At 41.7% G+C, this 23,322-nt stretch overlaps 1 long non-coding RNA gene across 2 annotated transcripts; it reads left to right on the top strand.

The window, feature by feature from the left end:
- Positions 1 to 275: 275 nt before the first annotated feature.
- Positions 276 to 22,635, top strand: LOC131512011 (uncharacterized). Of its 2 annotated transcripts, XR_009261871.1 has the most exons (5): positions 276 to 434; positions 680 to 811; positions 6,257 to 6,333; positions 21,669 to 21,802; positions 22,140 to 22,635. It is a non-coding gene; the product is annotated as an uncharacterized LOC131512011 (long non-coding RNA). The 2 variants fall into 2 exon arrangements; XR_009261872.1 differs by lacking the exons at positions 21,669 to 21,802; positions 22,140 to 22,635 and adding an exon at positions 8,852 to 8,923 and having other exon boundaries at positions 280 to 434.
- Positions 22,636 to 23,322: the final 687 nt, after the last annotated feature.

The raw sequence follows: 23,322 nt of genomic DNA, 5'->3' as shown, positions 1-23,322 counted from the left end.
GCTACTTTCTCTTTGGGCCACAGGGTCCGTATTGATCGCTCCTTAAAGATGAGTGAGGTGATGGCAGACACTCGAACACTGAGGAAGAGGCCCACATCGGCCCCAGAATCAGCTAAGCTGGAAGGGGCCAGCCCTTGGCCAAATGCCCAAGGGGATGAGGTTTGTCTCCTGTGCTGCAGCCTCCTTTTATGGGGTTCTCCGTGACACCACCTCAGAGTGACATGGGGACAGGGTCCACATTGTGAAGTCACCAGACCTGGCTTCAAATCCTTTTAGATACACAGCCTGGTGCAGAGGTGATCAAAGTATACAAGGCCTGCAGGCCAAATCCAACCCACTGCCTGATTTTGTAAATACAGGCTTTTTTTAGAACCTGCAGCTGCCCTAATTCATTGATGAATTGTCTATGGTGCTTTTGCATTACAATAGCAGAGGTGAGTACCTACAACAGAGACCAAATGGCTTTCAGAGATGAAAACATTTGTCATCTGACTTTACAGAGTTTGTGGACCCCTGGCCTAGAGCAAGACCCCTCAACTTCAAATTCGTTATGCCAATGAATGCCAATAATAACACTAGTCCAAAAGTTTTTATGGTAATGCTAACAAGCGTTAAAAACAAATGAAAAAGTACTTTTAGAAAACTCTAGGTTTAACAAGGACGTGTTTCTTTACTGCAGGCCCTCTCAGAGCCTTTAAGAAGCCAGTAAGGAAATCCAGCTGCATTTCCCTGGAAACCTGTTGTCATGGAGTGTCCCCGATGCTGGGATGCATGTACCTGAGGGCACATGAAGACTTCTCAAGGGATACAGGTAATTTAAAAGGAATCAATTTCCAGATCTTAATTCCGTACGTTTCCTTTCATAGAACTGATCCACCTGAGAATAAGACTGCCTTCCCAATGTTGTGGGCTGTTCCCCTTGGTAAAAGAGAGGCTGGCCTCTCACTCACCCCAAATCTTACCATGAGGACCTACACTGGGATCCAAGTATTCTGGGTTGCCTGCTCCTTGAATGTTAAATCATGAAACACTTAGGGTCCCATTTTACCCAGAGTTTTGTTAAGCCTGAAGCTGTGCATGAATGGGACATGCTGAGCTGCTCGGAATTCAGAGTAACTGAAATGATACCGATTTGTAACGTATGTTCTTTAGTCTATAACTGGAATGTTTTTCTGAGACCACCAAATGTTTTGAGATATATCAAAGAAAACTCATGGGAAAATTTTTACATTTTTTTCTTTCAGATTTGATTCTCTCTCTCTCTCTTTTTTTTTTTTAGAGAACACGTGTGTGAACAAGTGGAGCAGAGGGGGAGACAGACACAGAGAGAGAGAGAGAGAGAGAGAGAGAGAGAGAGAGAGAGAGTCTTAAGTAGGCTCCAATCTCAGCATGGAGCCCAATGCAGGGCTTGATTCCATGATCCTGGAATCATGACCTAGGCTGAAATCAAGAGTCGGACACTTAACCGATTGAGCCACCCAGATGCCCCTAGATTTGATTCTCTTTATTCAATAAGCAGTTAAAATTTGTTTTAGCAAGTCATATTATAAAATATTTGTCAATTGTATTGATCCTCACCTGAATTCAAGTGTTTTATATTTTCTACTATTAATTTAAAAAAGCCTCTATATTGACGATGGAAAATCTTGATGTTTCAGAATTCTCTTAGGAAGTAGGAGAGCAAAAAAGTTTAGAGACCTGTCTCTGGCAGGACTAGCTTTCCAGCATTCTCTGAAAAACAGTAAATTAGGGCGACTTGGATGAAGAGCCATTAAGAGGCCCAGCATGAGGCTTCCACTCCAGAACCATCAGTTCTGTCCTCTGTCAGTTCTCTCCTCCGTCTGTTCTCTCCTCCATCAGTTCTCTCCTCCGGGGCTCCTTCTGAAGCCACTTGGATAACTGCTCTCTCCCTTCTCCAGAAGCCCAAACTTGCTCTCAGGACAGGGTCAGATGACTTAGTTCATACTGAGGGATGGCTGATAATTCAGGGTTCATGCTCACACATGACTCAGCATTTGCTTCGGAACACTGGAGAAAATACAAGTCAGCCGGAGAGGAATGGCAGTGCTGGGGAGCTCTCCTGGCTCTCTGGCATCAGGCCACTGAAAGTGACTGACTATTCATGCCAGTTTCCTTTGCAGGTGACTTTTTACTGGGACCAGTGCTTCTTGAGCCCCAACCAAAGAATGCTTCGGAATAGAGTCTCAGGATGTGGTCCAGGAGGCTGAGGCTGCAGGGTGGAACCTGGTCTCAGGAACACATTCCTTCTGGAAAGATCACATGAGGGAAGGGTTCGGGGAGGGCTTTAACCAGGAACACTTCTGCAGCTTCTCCTGGCACCACCCACACTGGGCCAACTTGTGGTATTTGGGGCTGTGTTGCTTTCTTGAAAGTTAGAGAACAATCTGAAAGGGCCAATTTTGTTTCTTCAGCCTCACAGATGAATTCAGCAAAATATTTAGCAGAGTGCAAGAAATTCTGACCTCCCTCCCACCATTTTAGGAAAGCCCAACAAGCAAATCAAACACAAAGTGATGACATTTTCACTATTCACCTCCTGAACATCATCGCTGGCCTTGTACACCTTTGTTCAGTTTGTGGTAGGGGCTGCTGCTTCCAAAGGGAAGCCCCCGCCCACAGGACTGCTTTCAAGTAATCTTCCAAATCACCATCCCAAGAGGCGCCAGGAGGATTTATTTTCCAGAAGGCTTGATTCCTGAATGAGAGGACTTTGTAAGCCATCATAACGGCCCCTTTAGGCTTTGCTCCCTCACCCTTCCTTAATGCATCAGTTAAGACTAAGTTGAAAAAATAAAAGCAAAATCCCATTCAAATTGGCTGAAATAGTAAATGTATTCATTCATGTATCTGAAATCCAGTGGCAGTTGATGTTTCAGGTCAGTTTTGATACAGCCATTCAGACAAGGCTACTAAAGTCCTCACCTCCGTTTTGCCACAACATGGGGGCCATCCTCAGGCTCCACATGACAGGCCTATAGCCCACCTGGCCCCACACCTTCCACCCCATGGCTACAACAACTATACATTTCACATATTCAATCACACTCTACTGCCTGGGGTAAAAAAAAAGTCTTATTAAACAGGAAAGGAAAAGATTTCTTTCATAGAAAGCTTAGCAAACATCTTATTTCTTATTGTCTCAGACTGGGTTATGCGCCCCAGAACCAATCACTGGATTAAGTCAGCCAGGACCAACCCCTATTGTGGGGAAAGAGTAAACTCCACCCAAACCATAGGTAGACCCAATTCCTTCCCCACCTTGAGACCACCTCCTTGTTAAATACAACAAGGCTGATCAGGAGTGTTATTCTGACTAAACATCTGAGCTCTTGACCTTTGCCTTGCCATGACCTTCAAGGTGGAACCCCTCCTTTGGCCCTCCTGACAGACACTTTGGCTTCTAAATTTCTGTCTCTTCTGGATGCAGTGTGGGTTACTGATCCCAGACCAGTGCCTCAACTGCCTACCCCACTGGACTGGAACTTAGTTTTGATGGGAACATCTGTCTAATTCTCTCCTCTTCTCCTAAAGAGCTTTCCCCTTAAACATGGTGTCAGAGCCAGCCATTTTAGTACAGTGAAAGAGAACAGTCAGGTGAGTGATGGGTCCCCAGCCTCAGTTACTTTGATAAGTTAGCCTAAACGTAACCCATCCCAGTCTGTTCCAACCATCCTTCCTTTGGTCCCTTCCGGTTAGCTGCCTTGCTTGTAGCTCTAACCCTTGACCAAAGGCAACACTAATGATAAACATGATCTCTGCATTTCCACTAAGGGCTTCTCCGTAAAGTCAGCTGTTTGCATTTCTCTCTAGGCAACCCATTCAGATATTAGCCGCAACCAAGTTAGGACAGGAATGAGCCCCTGAAACTCGTTAGCAAAGATCTGACTTCCTATTCAAGCTCTCCTGGGGTCTCGTGTGGACATTCTTCCTTCCTTTCAGGCATCTGGACTCATGAACCTTTGCTGGCCCCTCGGGGCCCCCTGCCCACGCCAGTGTGGTGCACCCTAGCCTTCTGCACACCACTGCACCCAGACTTCACACCTCAGCCACATCAGAGCTCAGCCCCACACGCCCACAGCTAAGTCTTCCTTTGACCTTGGTAATGACCCAGTCAATCCTGGGAACAGCTCACTGCACCTGCGCTGCTTCTGTGAGCTGCAAGATGACTCTGTCATCCAACACGCAGGTGCCCTGTGTACCTACCTGGAAATCTGCCTATCCTCCCCGGCCCTGATCTCTGGAAAACCTCAGTTAGCATATATGAGTTCTTTCCTGGATGACCCTGTGTCCATCCCTTGACTTTGGAAACAAATGCAGCCTCCCCAGGTACAATGGCACCCCAGGATTCTGGCAGCAGAAATTCCCTAAACCCACCTCCTATCTATTCTAATCCTACCTTGCTCCTCTCAGGTGAACTCCAATCCTGCTTTCCTTCCTAGCTTCTTCCCTTGTTTTTCCTCCTAAAAGCCATGTTTAACTGCTTTTTCACACTCTACTTTTCTTCTCTCATGTTTCCATCCTAAGCTTGCTAGGTAACCTGGTAAAGAAAAATATTTCACCCCTCTCATTTAACATTTGATGCACAGGTAGTCCTCTTTCCTCTCTTGACCTTTGCCTCTTAGGAAGTAGGAGAGCAAAAAAGTTTAGAGACCTGTCTCTTGCAGGACTAGCTTTCCGGCATTCTCTGAAAAACAGTAAATTAGGGCAACTTGGATGATAATATTATTAACATATTTCAAAAATTCAGCTTTGTCTTTCTCACTGCAACTCATTGCTCTGGGTGCGTCCGTCCCAGAAGTTCACAGAGTAGAAGACCGGCTCACCATCTGTTCCCCTCCGTCCTTCTCCGTAGCACAAAGGATGGTCTAGACTTTAGAGGGCCCTAAAACTGAATTTTCCTTCCTTTGCATTGAGTCCTTGGGTATCTTTTTTACACCTGTGTTACTATAGGTGAACATCAATTCTGGGTTTTTCCAAAGGGGATATTTGGATCAAAACAAATGGGGTGGACACGACACTTTCTGAAGCTCCAGTCATGCAAACACACTCTTGCAATAGAACTCTAGGCTGGGGAGGAGATTCTTAGCATATGCCCTTCCGGACGTAGGCTAGCAGGAAGGGAATGGTGGTAACATATTGTAAAGGACTGAGGAGGTGGGGCAGAAGGGTAGAGAGAGTGGCATGAGGGAGAAGGCATGTGGGGGATGTTGCCTGCCCACCAGAGGTCACGTGTGGGCCTGACAGTTGCCACCTGATGCCTGTGACCATGGCCAGGATTAGAGGCAGCTGACTGGAACACTGATAATATTCCTGAATCTTCTCCACCTGGTGCCCTTTGGGGGGACTAGAAACATCCTTGAACTGAAGAGAACAACTGTTTGACCTTCCTCTTTACCACCTCCCTTCTCTAATAATGGCCAGGATGTAAGAATCAAGGCAGAAAGTTATGTTGGCCTTGAGAAGAGTCAAAAAAAAAAAAAAAAAAATTCTGCCAGCCCAAAGCAACATTCAATTCTCTCCCAACCTGTTAGGCAACCTTTCCACAAATCTCCACATTACAGGTAGGGGAGGTGAGGGCTCAGTAATTAGCAGTCAGAACAGAAAACAAAACTTCTCATTAGCTCCTCCTGGTCTCTCAGGCCGGAGCAAAAGTCTCTCCTCACTGAGGCTATTTCTCCTTTCCTCTCCTGAGCCCTAGCAGACACAACAAACAACTCAAAACCTAAACAAATGAGGAAGCCAAAGCTTACTTGAACATTCAAAGATCAATGTAATTATAAGCATCTTTGTACTTTTGACTACTCCATTATTAATGTGAAATTAAACCCTGCTCTGAGCTCTCACAATCTGGGAAGTGTTCTGTAATCGTTATTTACTGATACAGCCCTGATATTGAACACTAGGGAACAGATATAATAAATAAAGCATGCTGCAAGTCTTAGGTATGATTACTTTCACATCAGACCAGCATGGGTTTGAATGGGGCTTTGCAACTTGTTGAGCCACTTAAATTCTCTGAGTTTCAGCTTTTGCATCAATAAAACAAGGATAATTATACCTACCACCCAGGGTTATTGCAAAGGTTTCAAAAAGGCCTAACAGAGCTTTTAGAAAATATAGCATGTCCTCAATAAATATTATTATGCTACATTAATTAAAAGTTGCAACACAGTGTAATCAAAAGATCCAGATAAACAGAATGGCTCTTTTAAAAGTTTTTTCTTCCTTTTTGCAGTCAGCAGTGTTCGTGGAGCCCCTACACTGTCCCAGACACGATCCTAGAAGCAGGAAATACAGCAAGGAACAAGACAGGTATGGCCCCAGCTCTCTTGGTGGTTACCTGTGAATGGCAGGGAGACAACAATAGAAAAAGAAATAATAAAGAAGATAATTTCAATAGTCAAGTGCTGGGAAGGGAAGTAAGCAAGGTGATTTGATAGATAGTAACTGGTGGATTTTTGGGGAAGGCCTCTCTAAAAAGATGGAAACTGAAGTGACACCTGACAGAGGGAGGAATCGCAGGAATACGTGAGGAGAAAGGTAGAGGAAATCCAAGTATACCGAGGCCCTGTTAGGAGGACAGAATGAAGACTGCTGTTCCTGGAGTGTCATGAGGAAGAAGGAGAGACGTGTGAGATGAGGTGGGGCGGGAGGTGGGGGGTGGGGGGTGGGTGGCAATGCAAGGGTTCTGGGTTCCTACCTCAACTCTGCCACCAATTTCACTTGGGATAAATCTCATAAGTAAATGCTTCTAGCCTCAGTTTGGCTGTGTATAACATGGGGGAAGGGACTGACCTTGATGTTGACATGAGTTGACTCTATGATTTGAACAGAATATAGATCGAACGCCATATTACTCTTCCTATGATGACAACATTGGAGTCGAATAGAATTCTTACAGATTGCCTGGTTTGATTGTAAGTGTATTGATCTTCAGGAAAGAGTTACCTATAAAACGTACCAGACCCCACGAAATAGAACACTTACCTAGGATCATCCTTAGAATTAGTTGTGGCCAAAAGATTAGCTGACCACAGACTGGTCATGATGCGTGCATGAGCAGGGGAGGGGCAGAGAGAGAGGGGGACAGAGGATTTCAAGTGGGCTCTGTTGACAGCAGAGAGCCTGATGTGAGGCTGGAGGCTACAAACTGAGAGATCATGAGCTGAAGTCAGACACTCAACCGACTGAGCCACCCAGGAACCTAGTTTAAAATTTTTATTTTAATTTTTCTGTCCTGTGTCTTCTTGACCTTTTCCTCAAACAACTGAGAAGCATGTATCAAGTCACACAACTGGGTTTAGGAAAACTTTCCATTCTTTTTTATTTAAAAAAAAATTTTTTTTTAATGTTTTATTTTATAGTTGAGAGAGAGAGAGACAGAGACAGAGACAGCGACACAGTACAAGCAGGGGAGGGGCAGAGAGATGGAGACAGAATCCGAAGCAGGCCCCAGGCTCTGAGCCACCAGCACAGAGCCTGACACAGGGCCGAACCCATGAGAAGTGAGATCATGACCTGAGCCAAAGTCAGATGCTTAACCGACTGAGCCACCCAGGCGCCCCAAAAACGTACTCTTCTGTTCAATAGCATTAACTCACATGGAAAACCATCCTGAATAGTCAAAATGCTCTTTGTAAATCTTCATCCTCTGGAATATTAAAACAACTCTGACTGTATTCTAGTTCCAGTCTCTTCTCTAGGTATTTAACATGCAGTTGGTCCGCCACCAGGGTTAAAGTGCATTTAAGAAATGACAAACCATCCACCATCATCACCAGTGACATAGCTGATTTAGGGTCCGAAGAAACTTACAACTAAATGAGATTCCAAGCCATCCAGATCAAGAAGGTTAGCACTCATCATGGGGTCATCCTAGTACAACAGATTTACACTAAAACTAGCCTGGTCCAATGAGTAACTCTCCTGCTCTTTTGAAAATTTATTTACTTATTTTGAGAGAGAGGCAGAGGGGCACAGCAGGGAGAGGGGCAGAGAGGGAGAGAGAGAATTCCAAGCAAGCTCTATACTCATAGTGCTCAATCTCATGAACCGTGAGATCATGACCTGAGCTAAAATCACGAGTTGGATGCTTAACCAACTGAGCCATCCATGCACCCCCTATTATCCTGCTTTTAAGGGCATCTGTTTTTCAAGCCCTTGTAACTTCTTTGGCGAACTATTCCAGAACTTAAAAACAACCACAAAAACCTCACAAATTCTTTGTTATTCCTCATCTGAAGCTCTTATATCTCTTTTTGAACTATTCCCAATTCTGCCTAAGTGGTACAGAGTAAGCAGGTGGTCTCTCTCCACACAGTAATATTTTAAAACAAATAACAGTACAGTAACATAGTGCTTACTAATCTAGATTCTTCACAGATTACTCACTTAATCTTCACTGCAATCCCATGAGGGAGCTACTATTGTAAACCCCCTTTACAAATAGGAAAACTGAGATACAAAAGCCACCTGAGGCAGAGCTGGGATTCAAACCCAGGCCACCTGACTCCAGGGTTCATACTTTCAGCCACATCACCATTTTGTCTCTCATAATTAAAATATCTAGTCAGGTTGCTATGCACAGATCTACCTGTTTCTTGGTTTAAGTGGTTCCTAAGAGAACCAGAAACATTTTTTCCCTCTCTCTATTTAATAAATAAATGTATTACATTTTCTTCACCCTCAAAATGAAAGCCCAAGGTCTGTGCTTTGTCTACAAACCTTCAGAAATGGTCTTTGATTTATTCATGCTTTGTCATTAATGGAGAAAAAGACTTGCTGAGCCAAACTCAGCCAGTGTTTCCTCCTCACCATCTAATTGTTTCAGAAAGCATGGTCTCGTCCTGGAGTTACAGCAGGAATTCTGACCATCCACTATGACAGCAAGAGGCCACAAGATAAACTGCACAGTTAAGGCTGGCAAAGTAGATTGGAGACCCTAGGAGATGTATTGTTTAGGCTCATATGGAAGCTTTAGGAGTACTCTGGCTTTTTTCCATCATTATAAGAACTGTTCTAGGCAGAGAGGTGGTAGCTCAAGATGTCTGTCTATCTATCCATCTATCTATCCATCCTACACTACACTATTCTACTCTGTACACACACACACATGCACACACACACATGCATAAATGCACGCACACTCACATGTGCACTTTCTTTTCATTTTCTTTATTGGAACCAATGTGATAATTTCCTGCTCACCCTCTTGAGCCTTCATCATAGATAGAAAAGAAAAGCCCACTCCCCTAATTATCTACTTACCCAGCAAATTTCTAAGCTATATATAGAGAGAATGCACATAATTTAAATATATAAAATATTATACTCTATATCTATCATTTATCTATTTATCTATCTGTCATCCATCTCTCTTCTATCTGTAATAGACATGTATTTCAAACCATAAATTTAGTGCTCTAAAATATAAAACTTCATTTGGTCTCCTAATAACCAATGTCAGTATGTCTTAAATGGAAACAATCTCAATCAAGAAGGGTTTTTTCCTTCCATCTGTCTAAGTTGCTGGGGAAGAACTGAGTGCTTGTCTGAGTGAGAGTAGGCATCTGATCTGGGTCATTATCCACCCAAGAATGGATACCCATCCAATGAACGAGGCATCCTCATTCCTGTCTGGTCGTCCATTGTCAATGCAGGGAGGCTTCAAGACTGCCAAGGTTGAACTCTCTCAGAGGTCATTCCAGGCCCCCCTGGTATCCCAGGGCACAGATAAGTCTGTGAGGCTCCTGAGACCATGAACCCAGAACTCTATCATATACTCAGGTATTCCAAGGGACCCTGGCTCTGGCTGCCTCCCTGGCCTTTGGATGGGTTGCAGGGAGGAGGGATTGTGTAAGAGAGTATATAGATGCTCACCAGATTCTAGGATCTTATTTGTGTTTTGTTTTGTTTTGTTTTTTGTTTTTTTGTTTTTTTACACTTCTCCTCACCTTCCGCTCAGGGCCTCAGCATGGAGGAGGAAGCGGTACATGGAAACCCCCTCTCAGGCCACACCAGAGTTCAGTTAACTTCCCTTTGCCTCCCCTCCAATTCTCTTCTTTTCCTTCTCCCCTCACCTGTGGATCTTTGGGGGAATGATGAGTTGATAGGAAGACTCATTCTTTCTCATTAGTTTTTTTTAATGTTTAATTATTTTTGAGAGAAAGAGAGCATGAATCGGGGGCAGGGGGCAGAGAGAGGGCAGAGGATCTGAAGCAGGCTCTGCACTGACAACAGAGAGCCCAATGTGGGGCTCAAACTCATGAACCTTGAGATCATGACCTGAGCCACCCTAACACCCCGCACTAGGTTTTCTCTATGCCCTGAGCCCTTGCACTTTTGAAAACTAAAAGCCTTTTCTCTGCTATAATTAGTTGAGGCAAAGAGGTTCTCTGCCTCACTGATGCAATGGGGCAACGGGACACAGAATGTGAGACACATTGGTCTCTTCATCAGTCACATGTACTCATTTAGGACTATCTAATATATGCCTACTCTATAATGCACAAGAATGATACTTATAGGCAAGATTCACCCATGTGTTTTTGGTCCATGGATTATAGTTTTTGTGAAAAATTAACCTATGAATAGTTATAGCCAATTACTAAATATTTAAGTCATAAATATGTTCAATTTATGTTTCTGATTTAGGGTTTTGGGGATGTTGAGAGAAATGGGGAACCAGAAAAGAAGAGAGAGAGAGAGAGAGAGAGAGAGACATAGATTTCTCATCACCCACTGAAGCAAGAACTCCTGACTCCAGCACTCTGTAACAGTTGACTTACTGTAACCCCAGTCATGTCATTTAGCTTAATTGACAGCCTCATTTTCATCATTAATAAGAGTTTAAAATACATGGCAAATATAAGATCACAGATTTCAAATAATGAAGTTGATGGTACTTGAGGTTTAAAATATTACGTGATTCATGGAGACATTTTAGGGCACTGATCAGACAATAAAGAATCCCTAGTCCTTGTACCAGATGCTACAATTCAGTATGTTTTTCTTGGTATGAAATTGCCTTCAAGCTAGACTCAGACACGCTTAGGAAAAAGTCAGATCAAGTAAGATCTTTGTATGCAAATTATATGTACAAGGAATTGTTGAAGAAGAAGCAAATCAGTCTTTGATTGGATTGATCACATTTCTAAAAAAAAATTTTTAATGTTTATTTTCGAGAGAGAGAGGGAGAGAGACAAAAGGTGAGCAGGGGAGGGGCAGAGAGTGAGGGAGACATAAAATCTGAAGCAGGCTCCAGCCTCTGAGCTGTCAGCACAGAGCCCAACACGGGGCTTGAACTCACGAACCGTGAGATCATGACTTGAGCTGAAATCAGACACTCAACTGACTGAACCACCCAGGCAGCCCAGGATTGATCACATCTTTAACTTCTTGCTACTAGTCTAAGGCAAGAATTTAATTTTTATTTTTCCTTAAACATGCGAAGAGAAACATTTCTCCTGTAGGTAAGGAGATTCATTGTGGCAGGTTTTGATTACCTGTGTGGAGGGCACAGCTATTTAGAGAAAAGATAACCCCATTTTTCAGACTAGCCTGAATCTTGAGAGGACAATATTCCTCTTCCAGGTTGTTGGCCATGAGTCTGTTTTTGTTCCTGGATGTGTAAACATATTGTCACTGTAAACCCTGAATGATAAGACTGAGGGAAAACATAGTCTCAGGAATTACCTGGAAAAAAGCCAGGATTACCTGGAAGGGTAATCCTAGGTGGAATCCTAGGGGGACAGGATACCCAACTGAAGTTAAATTTCAAAAAAAAATAGTACATATAAGTCCCAAGTATTGCACAGGACACCCCTACAGGGGTGGGATCATGTGAAGACAGGAAGTGGCTACTAGCTAAGAGCTCAGTGGAAATAATAAGTGCTCATCAACCAAAAGAGTAAACAAGTGGCCACAGAGGCCACTTGACCCCTGGCCTTTCCAGCTTCAGAAAGTAGCTCAGAACCAAATTCCCCCTTAGGAGCCCTAAAAATGCAACCGGCAAACTGAAACAATGGTACTAACACGAGCCTACCTTGGAATTAGCCTGAGCAGCTTCGCACAGCATTCAAGGGAGACCAGAGTGGGGCAGAGAAAGGAACGAGAGCCAGTGCACCCAGGTGGCTGTGTCTGTCATGCCAATCTGTGGCTCGTCTTTAAATTATCTTAGCACACAAAATCTGTGTTCCGGAAGCTCATCTGTTTCTGTGCTTTTGTATTTTCCTTTTTTGGTCTTCTTGTGCTTTCCCCTTATTTGTCAATCAACTTTCTTTTTCAAAATTCTAGCTTTTGTGACTGAATAATTAACATCTATGCCTCTTGTCTTGATTACCCTCATCAATCCATCCTCTGTGGCAATCTGACGACTTTCTGTCTATTTTAAAATCAACTTTATTGAGGTATATTTTGCATATACTTCACCAATTTTATGTGTATGCTTCTGTGTTCTGATAAATGTATCCAGTTATATAAACACCACCACAATCAAGATAGAACTTTCCATAACACCAAAAAGCTCCCTTGTACTTCTTTGTAGGTAATGTCTTCCTTCTATACTTGGACCCTGGCAACCACTGATGTGCTTTCTGTTACTACAGTTCTAGAATTTCATATAAATGGAACCATATTGCATATAATCTTTTGCTTACAGCTTTTTTCACTTAGCATAATGCTTTTAAAATGCATCCATATTGTTGTGTATATCAGTTCATTCCTTTATACAGATCTTCCAATATTTTGTTAGATTTATACCTAGTGTTTCACGATTTTTGATGCTAAGGCAAATGTTATTTTTATTTCAATTTCTACTTATTTATAGCATATGGAAATGGAATTTATTTTTTCATGTTGACATTGTATCTTGCAAAGTCGCTAATTACTTTTCAGAAAAGTAAATACTTTTCAGAAAAGAAAACCAGCTTTTTCATAGATTCTTTGATATTTTTTATGTGGATAATCATGATACCTAAGAATATGTTTGTTTGTTTTTCTTCCCAATATATATGCATGCTGTTTCTTTTTCTTGCCTTACTACCCTAGCTAGGACCTCTAGTACAACACTGAATAGAAGTGATGAGATTGAAGGGTGCCTGGGTGGCTCAGTCAGTTAAGCATCTGACTCTTGATTTCGGCTCAGGTCATGATCTCACAGCTTGTGAGTTCCAGCCCCACATTGGGCTCTGAGCTAACGGTGCAGAGCCTGCTTGGGATTCTCTCTCTCCCTCTCTTTGCCCCTCCCCTGCTCATTCTTTCTCTCTCTCAAAATAAATATTAAAAAAAATATATATAGTATATATTATTATTACATAAATATATATAATATATATTATTGTATAAATATATTATCCTTATTATCCTTTTGTTGTCTGCAGGATCTGTAATGATATCTTCTGTTTCATTCTTGATATTTGTAATTTGTTTCTTCTCTCTTTTTTTTTTCATGTCAATCTTGCTAGAAGTTAGTCAATTTTATTGATTTTTTCCAAAGAACTGGTTTTTTTGTTGTTTCAGTGATTTTCTCTATTGTTTTTCCATTTTAAATTTCATTAATTTCTGCTTTTCTTATAAATATTTTCTTCTTTCTGCTTACTTTGGGTTTAATGTACTCTTCTTTTTCTAGTTTCTTTTTTTCTTAAATTTTTTTAACATTTATTTATTTTTGGGAGAGGAGGGGCAGAGAGAGGGAGACAGAGCCTCCAAAGCAGGCTCCGCACTGTGAGGGCAGAACCGATGTGGGGCTCAAACCCAAGAACCATGAGATCATGACCTGAGCCAAAATCAAGAGTCAGCTGCTTAACCAACTGGGCCACCTAGATGCCCCAAATTTCTTAAAGTGAAAGCTCAGAGACATTACTTCTTTCCTAATATGTCTAATTCTATAAAATTTCCTCTAACCACTACTTTAGCTGATATGCTTTGTTTTCATTTTCATTTGATTAAAACTATTTTGTAATTTACCTTGTGATTTTCTCTTTGATTGGTGAGGTATTTCACTCTGTACTGTTTAATTTCCAAATACTTAGTGATTTTCAGGATATCTTTCTGGTATTGAGTTTTAGTTTAATTCAGTTATGGACAGAGAACATACTTTGTATGATTTCAGTACTTTTTAATTTGTTAAGGTTTGTTTTATGGCCCAGAATATTATTTATATTAGTGAATATTCCAAGTATACTTGATAAGAAAGTATATTCTGCTGTTGTGTGAAATGCTTTATAAATTAATAAGGTATAATTTGTTGATAGTGTTTCCAGACCTTCTACATATTTTTTAATTTATTTTATTTTTAATTGAAATATAATTTAATACTGCAAAATTCACTCTCTTCATGCATATCATTCAGTGTTCATTAATACATTCACAAAGCTATACAAAATCACAACTATTTAATTCCAGAATATTTTAATCACCCCAAAAGAGACCCCATGCTCCAAATAGTGTCACTTCCCATTTGCCATTTCCCAACCCCTGGCAACCACTAATCTACTTTCTGCCTCTATCATTTTGCCTATTCTGGACATTTATACAAGTGAAATCATACAATATGTGGCCTTTTGTGTCCAGTTTCTTTCACTTAGCATAATGTTTTCAGGTTTCATTTATGTTTAGTATTGGAACTTCATTTTTTGATAGCCCAATAATATTCCACTGTATGATATATAGTCAATCCTAATTATTCAGAGTCTACATTTTTTAAATGTTTATTCATTTCTTTTGAGAGAGAGAGAACTGCGGAGGGGCAGAGAGAGAGGGAGAGGGAGAGAATCCCAAGCTGTTTCCACACTCAGTGTGGAGCCTGATGTGGGACTCGATCCCATAACCCTGGGATCATGACTAGAGCCAAAATCAAGAGTTGGAGGCTTAACCGACTGAGCCACACAGGCACACCTCAGATTCTATATTTGCTAATTCGCCTACCCACAAAAATTTATTTGTAACCCCAAAACCATAATTCACAGCATTTTTATGGTCATTTGTGACATGCAAAGAGTAGCAAAACATTGGAGTCACCCTATGCACATGTTTCCAGCTGCAGTCAAACAAGATGATGCTCAGGCTTCTTGATTCAGTTCTCTTAGTACCAACAAGTGTTCTTTTTTGAGTCTATTTAGTGCCATGTTTTGGGGGTTTTTTTGTGTGCTTTTTGTTGATGATTTTGCTTTTTTTTCTTCCAAGATTTATTTAAATTCAAGTTAGTTAGCCTACAATGTAGTATTGGTTTCAGGAGTAGAATTTAGTGATTCATCACTTACATATAACACCCAGTGCTCATCTCAAATGCCCTCCTTAATGCCCATCACCCATTTAGCCCATCCCTACACCCACCTTCCCTCCAACAACCCTTAGTTTGTTCTCTACAGTTAAGAGTCTCTTATGGTTTGCCTCCCTGGTTTTATCTTATTTTTTCTTCCCATCCCCCCATGTTCATCTGTTTTGTTTCTTAAATTCCCCGTATGAATGAAATAATATGGTATTTGTCTTTCTTTGGCTGACTTATTTCGCTCAGCATAATAAACTTTGGTTCCATTCACGTCGCAAATAGCAAGATTTCATTCTTTTTGGATGATTTTGCTGTTGAAAATGGTCCCCCAAGATAAATGCTGAAGTATTCCTAAGCACAAGAAGGCTATGCGCTTTATAGAGGATAGAGAAAATGCATTTGTTAGGTTAGCTTTGTTCAGACACGAGCTGTGGTGCTGCTGGTGGTGAGTTCAACGTTAACGAATCTGGTGTCTTTAAACAAATAAGGTGTCTCTAAGCAGAACCGAACATAAAAGAAGATTTGTGAACTGATCAGTTGGCAAATATGTTGTGACCAAAGACTCATGAGAACCTACCTCTGTATTCCCTCTAGATGTAATGGTTCAATGTTCAATGGTAAATGCTAATTTAACGTTCATGGTGACTTTATCAACTGTATTGCATTTTGTGGTAAAACCCAGTCATCAGCTGATGGATATCAGAGTTGTTCTACTTTTTGCCACCATCATGTAACTATAAATATTTATGTACAGGTTTTATGATATTCTTTCTGATTTTCTGTCTACTTGTTCGTTATTTACCGAGAGAGAGATGCTGAAGATTCCAGCTGTAATTGTGGATTTGTCTCTCTCATTTCAGTTCCATCAGTTTTACTTCATGCATTTCGAAGCCCTCTGCACATTGAGGATTATTGTAGCTTGGCTTAGTGTTATATAATGTCCCTCTTTACTCCTGATAATATTTCGTGTCTTAACTGGATGCCAGACACCATGAAGATTACGTGCCGCATTTTGTTATATTCCTTTGAATAGTGTTGGATTTTATTCTGGGGCACACATAAGGTACTAGGAACCATTTGGATCCTTTTGAGCTTGTCTCTCCTGCTCTGTTGAAGTGAGTTCATAGCATTCTTTAGCATAGGCTAATTTAGCTCTACTACTAAGATAATACCATTCTGAGGATTATACTCAGTATTAGAAGGTCTTTCTACTCTGGCTTGCCGAAATATAAGCAATTCCAGCTCTAGTAATTGTTCTGCGAGTTTCCAGAAGCTCTGATACATGTGTAGATATATAATCGGCCAAACATTTGAGGGCATTCCTCAAATGCTCTCCAGAGCATTCTCTCCTTTCTCTCTCTCCCTCCTTCCCTCTTCTCCCTTCCCTCTCTCCCTCTCCTTTCTAGTATAACACTCAGAAAATTCTAGCTGCCTTGACTTGCCCCCAATTCTGATCTCTGTCTCCTCAATTCAGTGAGATTGTTGAACTGTATTGGATTCCTCCTTCCTATGTTGCAGCCTAGAAATACCCTGTAGACAATGAGCTGGGACTGCCACGGGGATCACCTCATCTCTTTCCCTTCTATTACAGATCGCAATCCTGCACTGTCTGTTGTACATCTGAGAACTGCTGTTTCATGTATTTTGTTTGGTTTTCTAGTGGTTTAAGGCAGGAGGATAAATCTGGTCCTGGTTCCTCCATATTGACCGAAAGCGAAATTCCTGAAAGCCTCGGGTGCTCTTCTTAAGACAAATCTAATCCTGTTGCTCCTCTTCTGAAAACATTTCAATGACTTCCTTGGCAATCACTTTTTAGAAGAGTTAATAAATGAAGGAGGAATGAGACCTGTGGGTGTCTCTAAAGATAGAAGAAGCTAAAACATGTTCTTTAGAGAGCCAGAAATAGTAATAGCGTCTGACAATTAAAGGTGCTAACTCATAAGTGGGAGGAGGTTGGGGAGTATCACAAAGGTAATGGAGTAAATGATGGTCCAGGATCCTAGTGTCTTGGACAGAGAATCCCTCTGCCAGAGGCCACAGGTATGACTAAAACAATATTCCACTCTGGACATTCCAGCTATACAGCTTCATCCCACCCCCCTCCCCCCCGACCTATACATCCTTCATTCCATGGAATTTGTCCAAGAATATAGAGCATGTAAATCATTTTTACTATGTTGCCAGGTTCTGGAAGTAGGGTGGGGATTTTCTGAAAGAATTAGAGAAATAAACTGAAAACATCTTCTTTTTGCTTCCATGATTGAAAACTGAGAAGACAGAAAGACAGGCAATACTTTATTGAGATGGACCTAATCAGTTGGTGAAAAGTTGCATTCGTGGATGAGGTCTCAACCTGTCTGCTATGGACTAAAGTGTGCTCCCTCCCTAGATTCATAGTTGAAGCCCTAATCACCACTGTGACTATATTTGGAGAAAGAGCTTTTAGGAGGTAATTAAATTAAATGAAGTCATAAGGGTGCAGTCCTAAACCAATAGGATTGGTGGCTTCATAAGATGCAATAAGATGAGGAGGAAGAGAGAGATGGACTAAGGAAAGGCTATGTGAACACATAGTTAGGTGGTGGCTGTTGGAAGGCCAGGAAGGGAGGTCTCCCTAGAGCATGAGCATGCTGACATTCCAGTCTTGGACTTCCTACCTCCAGAACTATGAGAGAGTCATTTTCTGTTGTTTAAGCCACCGAGTCTATGATATTTTGTTATGGAAGCCCAAGCTGACTAAGACACTGTGGAGGAACCATGTTAAGTTCAGGATGGGACCACTTGGGAGGGAACTTATCCTTTGCTTCTGGGTGATTCTTGGGCTGACAGAGCCACATAAGCCACAATCAGAGAAGGAGAAGGGCTCTCTGCTCTGATTGCTTTTTGCTAAAACTGTTTACTTGCCAGGGAAGGACCATTGTACTTCTAATGTTTTTGACTTTCACTCTGGGTTCCGGGGAGATCTGGGGCTGCCTTGGGTACCTAGAACGGTACTGGCTACGATAAGAAAGATACTGACATTTACTGAGGATTACTACATAATGTGATGTGCCGGACCATAGAGAGCTCATCTTATGTAATCTTAACAGCAACCTTCATTTTACGATTTTATTTTTAAGTAATCTCTACACCCAATGTGAGGCTCGAACTCACAGCCCTGAGATCAAGAGTCGCATGCTCTACCGACTGAGCCAGCCAGGTGCCCCAACAGCAATCCTCATTTTATAGCTGAGAAAACTGAGGCTCAGAAAGGTTACATGCATGCCCTCAAGTTGGATCTCTGTGCCATAAAATGAAAGAGATTCTCAGATTTTGTGCTGAGAGTGAATGCCAAGTTAGAAGGCTGACCCCAAACTAAGGGAACGTACAGAGTGTGACATGTACTTGTACATGTTATAGTGAATTATGGACAGAAGAATCTTCTTTGGAGAACTTACGTACTGTCACAGTATAAATTTCAAAAAGTTGTACAAATATCACGTGAACAAATGTCAAATGTTTTGTTTAAATCATTAATGAGGAAACTACTAAGACAGTAAAGCTGGTGCAGAGAGCATTGGAATTGGGTACTTACAGGCAATAAAAAAAAAAGAGGTTGCTAGATTAGATACAAAACTGGTTATAAAACCATAATTTTTAAGGTTATCTTTTCTGCCAGACAGAAATCATTTGCATCTCTACTAGACAAAAAAAAAAAAAAAATCTACAAGTTAACATGTAATTTCACAAAGTTTGGGACCATTAAACATTAGCGACAAAAGGAGTCAAACGAAGACACATTTTTCTAGACAATTAAATACTCATTGGTAGGTTTGTGAAGCAATGCCCCCGTATGCCATCAAAAGGCTGTGTGGGTCTTATTTCTACTATAGACTTATTGGTCCTGTTTCCACGTTTGGGTTGATTATTTTTCTTGGTCTTATTTCTAAGTTTGGGTTGATTGTTTTAAAAAAAAAAAAACACATTAGGAAATCTATTATAAGAGTCAAGGGGTGACAAGGAATGGGTACAGGCTTTATGAGGCTGGTAGCTTATGTAATATTGGGGTCTCTCTTTTTAAAAAGAATGCAAAAATATTTTACTTTTTCAAATCTTAAAAATATATATGAATATGAGAACATGTGGTTTACATTTCTCCAGGGCCTAGGGAGGGGCTATGCACAAAAAGTTCCTCGAGGTTTAAGCTACATTAATTTCATGGTAAATTGCCTCTGTCTTTGACCATAGCATTATTTTGTGTAAGAATAATAAAGCAGTTGGTATAACAGGTATGTATCGCCAACCTAAATACCTATGATTTCTTTGTGTTACCTAATACTGTGTATCATGTTAAGATCATTTGGTTCACTATTCCAAGTTATTAACACAGGCAAATCAGTTGAGTAAGTTCTCTACAGCCTTGCAAATTGTCTTTAAAATTTTATATGACGGGGAGCAGTTGGTGGAGCCTCTGACTCATGATTTCAGCTCAGGTCATGATTTCACAGTTCATGAGTTCGAGCCCCACATCAGGTTCTGTGCTGATAGTAGATCCTGCTTGGGATTCTCTCCTTCCCCACCCCCCTCACCCTGCACCTCCCCTCCTCTCAAAATAAATAAATAACTTAAAAAAATTTTTTTTATACCAGGAAACACACCCAGGCATTGAATTTTCACTGGCCAAGAAGACACAGAGGGCTAGTATTAAAAAAAAAAAAAAAAAGAAGAAGAAGAAAAGAAAAGAATCATTTGTGTTTAGTCCACGTGTGACAGAAAACTTTCTAAATGAATGTGTGTTCTCGTCAGACTCTCTTCTTTTTTTTTTTTTAATTTTTTTTTTTTCAACATTTTTTATTTATTTTTGGGACAGAGAGAGACAGAGCATGAACGGGGGAGGGGCAGAGAGAGAGGGAGACACAGAATCGGAAACAGGCTCCAGGCTCCGAGCCATCAGCCCAGAGCCTGACGCGGGGCTCGAACTCACGGACCGCGAGATCGTGACCTGGCTGAAGTCGGACGCTTAACCGACTGCGCCACCCAGGCGCCCCTTGTCAGACTCTCTTCTATCCACATTCACTACAGAGGCTTCTGCCTTTATCAGCTCAATTCCTTCTAAACTCTAAGATCTGCCTTTACCAGAATAGTTCTTCTACCTTTTGATGGAGACTTGAGGTTGGGGAGTGAGGGGAAGGAAGAGAGAAGGGAGGTTCAAGGAGAGAATGAGAGGCAAGTATGTATACATGTACTGAGCACTTTCTATGTGCCACGCATCATCCTAAGGGTTCTGCATGTATTAACCTACCTGAGGGGGCACTACTATTTATATATATTATTACTACTTACATTACAAAAGAGGAAACAAAATGATTAAATAACTTTCTCTCAGGTATAGCCAAAACCTACATGTATATATCCCAAAGCAAAGTCATGTTCAAAGAAACACAAAAGATTTTGTTTTTTCTTTGTAGGGGAGAACCTTGAGTCAAAACCCAGAGTTTGTATCTCCCTTATTAAAATCCCTTGGCCTCTCCTAGTGTCTAATTCCCTATGTATTTGGTTGCAAATGACAAAAATCCAACTCAAACTTTCTCAAGCCAAAAGGGTAACTAGAAGTGTCTGCCTTCAGGTATGGTTGGATCTAGCACCTTTAGTGATGCCATCAGAACTGTTTCTCTCTCTACCTCTTGGCTCTATTTTCTTCTCTGTGATGGTTTTCTTTTACCTGCACTTTCTCCCAGACTGCTGTGGGAAATTGCCTCCGGCAGCTCCAGCCTCACACAATGCCTAGAACTAGAAACCTCAGAGTAAAATAGAACCTTCTCTTTCTCTCTCTGCCCGCCCCCCCCCCTTCCTCCTTCCCTCCCTCTGTCTCTTGATGTCTACACATCACATCACAGGGAAGACCAGTGCCCTGAAGGATTGACACCTCTGACTGGTCACATAAGGGAGGTGGGGAAGGTCTGAGGAGAGTTTAATCCTTCCGGGACCACACGGAGTAGGAGAAGCATAGTGCCCCAAAAGAAAGGAACATACCATTATAAGACAAAGGGGAAACAGCAATCAGGTAAAATCAACAGACTTCCAATATATCCTGAAAAGCTCCGCTCTCCCTCCCTCTGCTGACCCAGAACTCCCTGTCATTCATGCTATTCAGAAATAATCATCCCACACCCCAACAGCCCTACACCCATCTACCCAGAGCTCTCAATAGATTATATTTCTGCTTTGCTACTCCCCGCTTCCATAGCCTCCTTTTAATTTAGAAGTACATGTCAATCATTTACATTTTAATGTGATTTTTTTTTTTTTGCTAATGCACTGTGTCCTGATAACATCTGGTTGTAAAGCCTAAGCACGCAATTAAAGCCTTTACTTCCAGCTTAAATTAATTTTTGTATAGGCAACCAGGGAGGAAGGCTCTCCTCTGTGACACGTGAAAAGTCCAGCTGATGTCCATTTTCCCCTGTGCAAGTCATTAGCACACAGAGCCACCAATGTCAAGTCCTTCCACTGACCGCACACCAGATCATCAAGGTAGGAAAACAGAATCTGACTGCAGCCTGTACCCCGAGAATTCCTTCCACAAACAGTCATAGGATTTCTTTTAGTCCTGGGACACATTGGCAGCCACTTCTCAAGGGGATTTACTAGGACTCAATGATCTTGCCTTCTCTTGTTACCCAAACCAAAGAGTTGGCCCGATCACATTTCATGTGACATCACCATACCTGAGCAGCCCTCTTAAATATTCTTGCACAATTCTCTTTATATTTTCTCTCTCACTTGGAGCAAAAACACTTTATAACCCCTCAACTTAGTGATTTTTGACCACTTAATGGTTCTTCTTCTTCTTTTTTTTTTATCTGCAAAGTAAATCTTTTGCAAGGCCTGCTACAGCAACAAAGGAAGGGAGAAATATACTGGCAGGGTGATGGCGCAGCATCCCAGATGCTACAAACAGCGGGAGTAAATGGAACGCGACATTTCTTCCCCAGCACTGGGCGGAGGAGGCTATTAGTAAATTGACTAAGAGCTCACACACGCCTGGAGCAGCAGCAGTGAGATCTCCACTGCTGGGCCAACCTTTGGTTTTTAAATACATTCTGCCCACAGGTGGCCCAATGTTTTCTCCAAATTGTTTCTTGTCAACAAATGAGCTCACCCCTCACCCCCTACTTTTCGCCCCAAAGCATTGCAAATTCTACCTCTACCCTGTGAGCAAAACAAAAGTGGATTTCTAGTGGAAGAAAATGCATTATATATTCTTTTATTTCTTCCACATTCTCCTCGTTGGATTGGCATTGATTCATGTGGCAAACTTATTCCCTAAGGAAAAGGCTTTACTAATATAGAAATGCTAAACAATACACACATCACCAGAGTTTATTTTCTTCATTCTGGTGGGGGGACTGGCCCCTATGGGCCCGTAATCAATAGGAACTTGCTATTTCCTTGCTGTAAAACACTTGGCTGTAAAAGATTGCCTTCCCTTCCTGTCTTCCCTAGGGCAATGTTTCTCTGCCAACCAATTCCATTGTGGCTGAGGTCCCAAAGACAGCTTAGGTTGTGTTTCCAGGAAAATTCAGGCATGTCCAGGTACCTCTGAAACACTGTGGACAAATAACAGAAGCCCACTTCCAGATCTGTTTTTCACAAAGGTCCAAGAAGCTTACTGAAGGAAACTCTTAAAGAAGGAGAATAGAATTGGCGTGTGCGAATGTGAGTGCAGGAGTGATTAGGAGTGAAGAGCTCACCTTGCCCTCTGGACTGGCCTTCCTGCTGTCCTCCCTCTTAGTTTTCCCCTGTACCCCTTCTCCTTCAGGTCTCTGGCTAGAGCTGGGGATGTTGAAACACAAAAACAAAGGAGAGGTGTTTCACTAAAACCTCTGGAGGAATTTGAGAGACAAAAGGCATATTCCCTTGTGGCCCATGTTTCAGGGTATAACACAAATAGACAAAAATGTATTTTCCCCATTTCATGGAGGGCAATCTGGAAGCCCAATATTGTCAACCAGAGCAGCAAAGGGCCAGAGCCACCTGGCACAGCCCAGTCT

The sequence above is a fragment of the Neofelis nebulosa genome, chromosome 5, assembly GCF_028018385.1.
Source record: "Neofelis nebulosa isolate mNeoNeb1 chromosome 5, mNeoNeb1.pri, whole genome shotgun sequence".
Lineage (NCBI taxonomy): Eukaryota > Metazoa > Chordata > Mammalia > Carnivora > Felidae > Neofelis > Neofelis nebulosa.
This window is presented reverse-complemented; position numbering and strand designations above follow the sequence as displayed.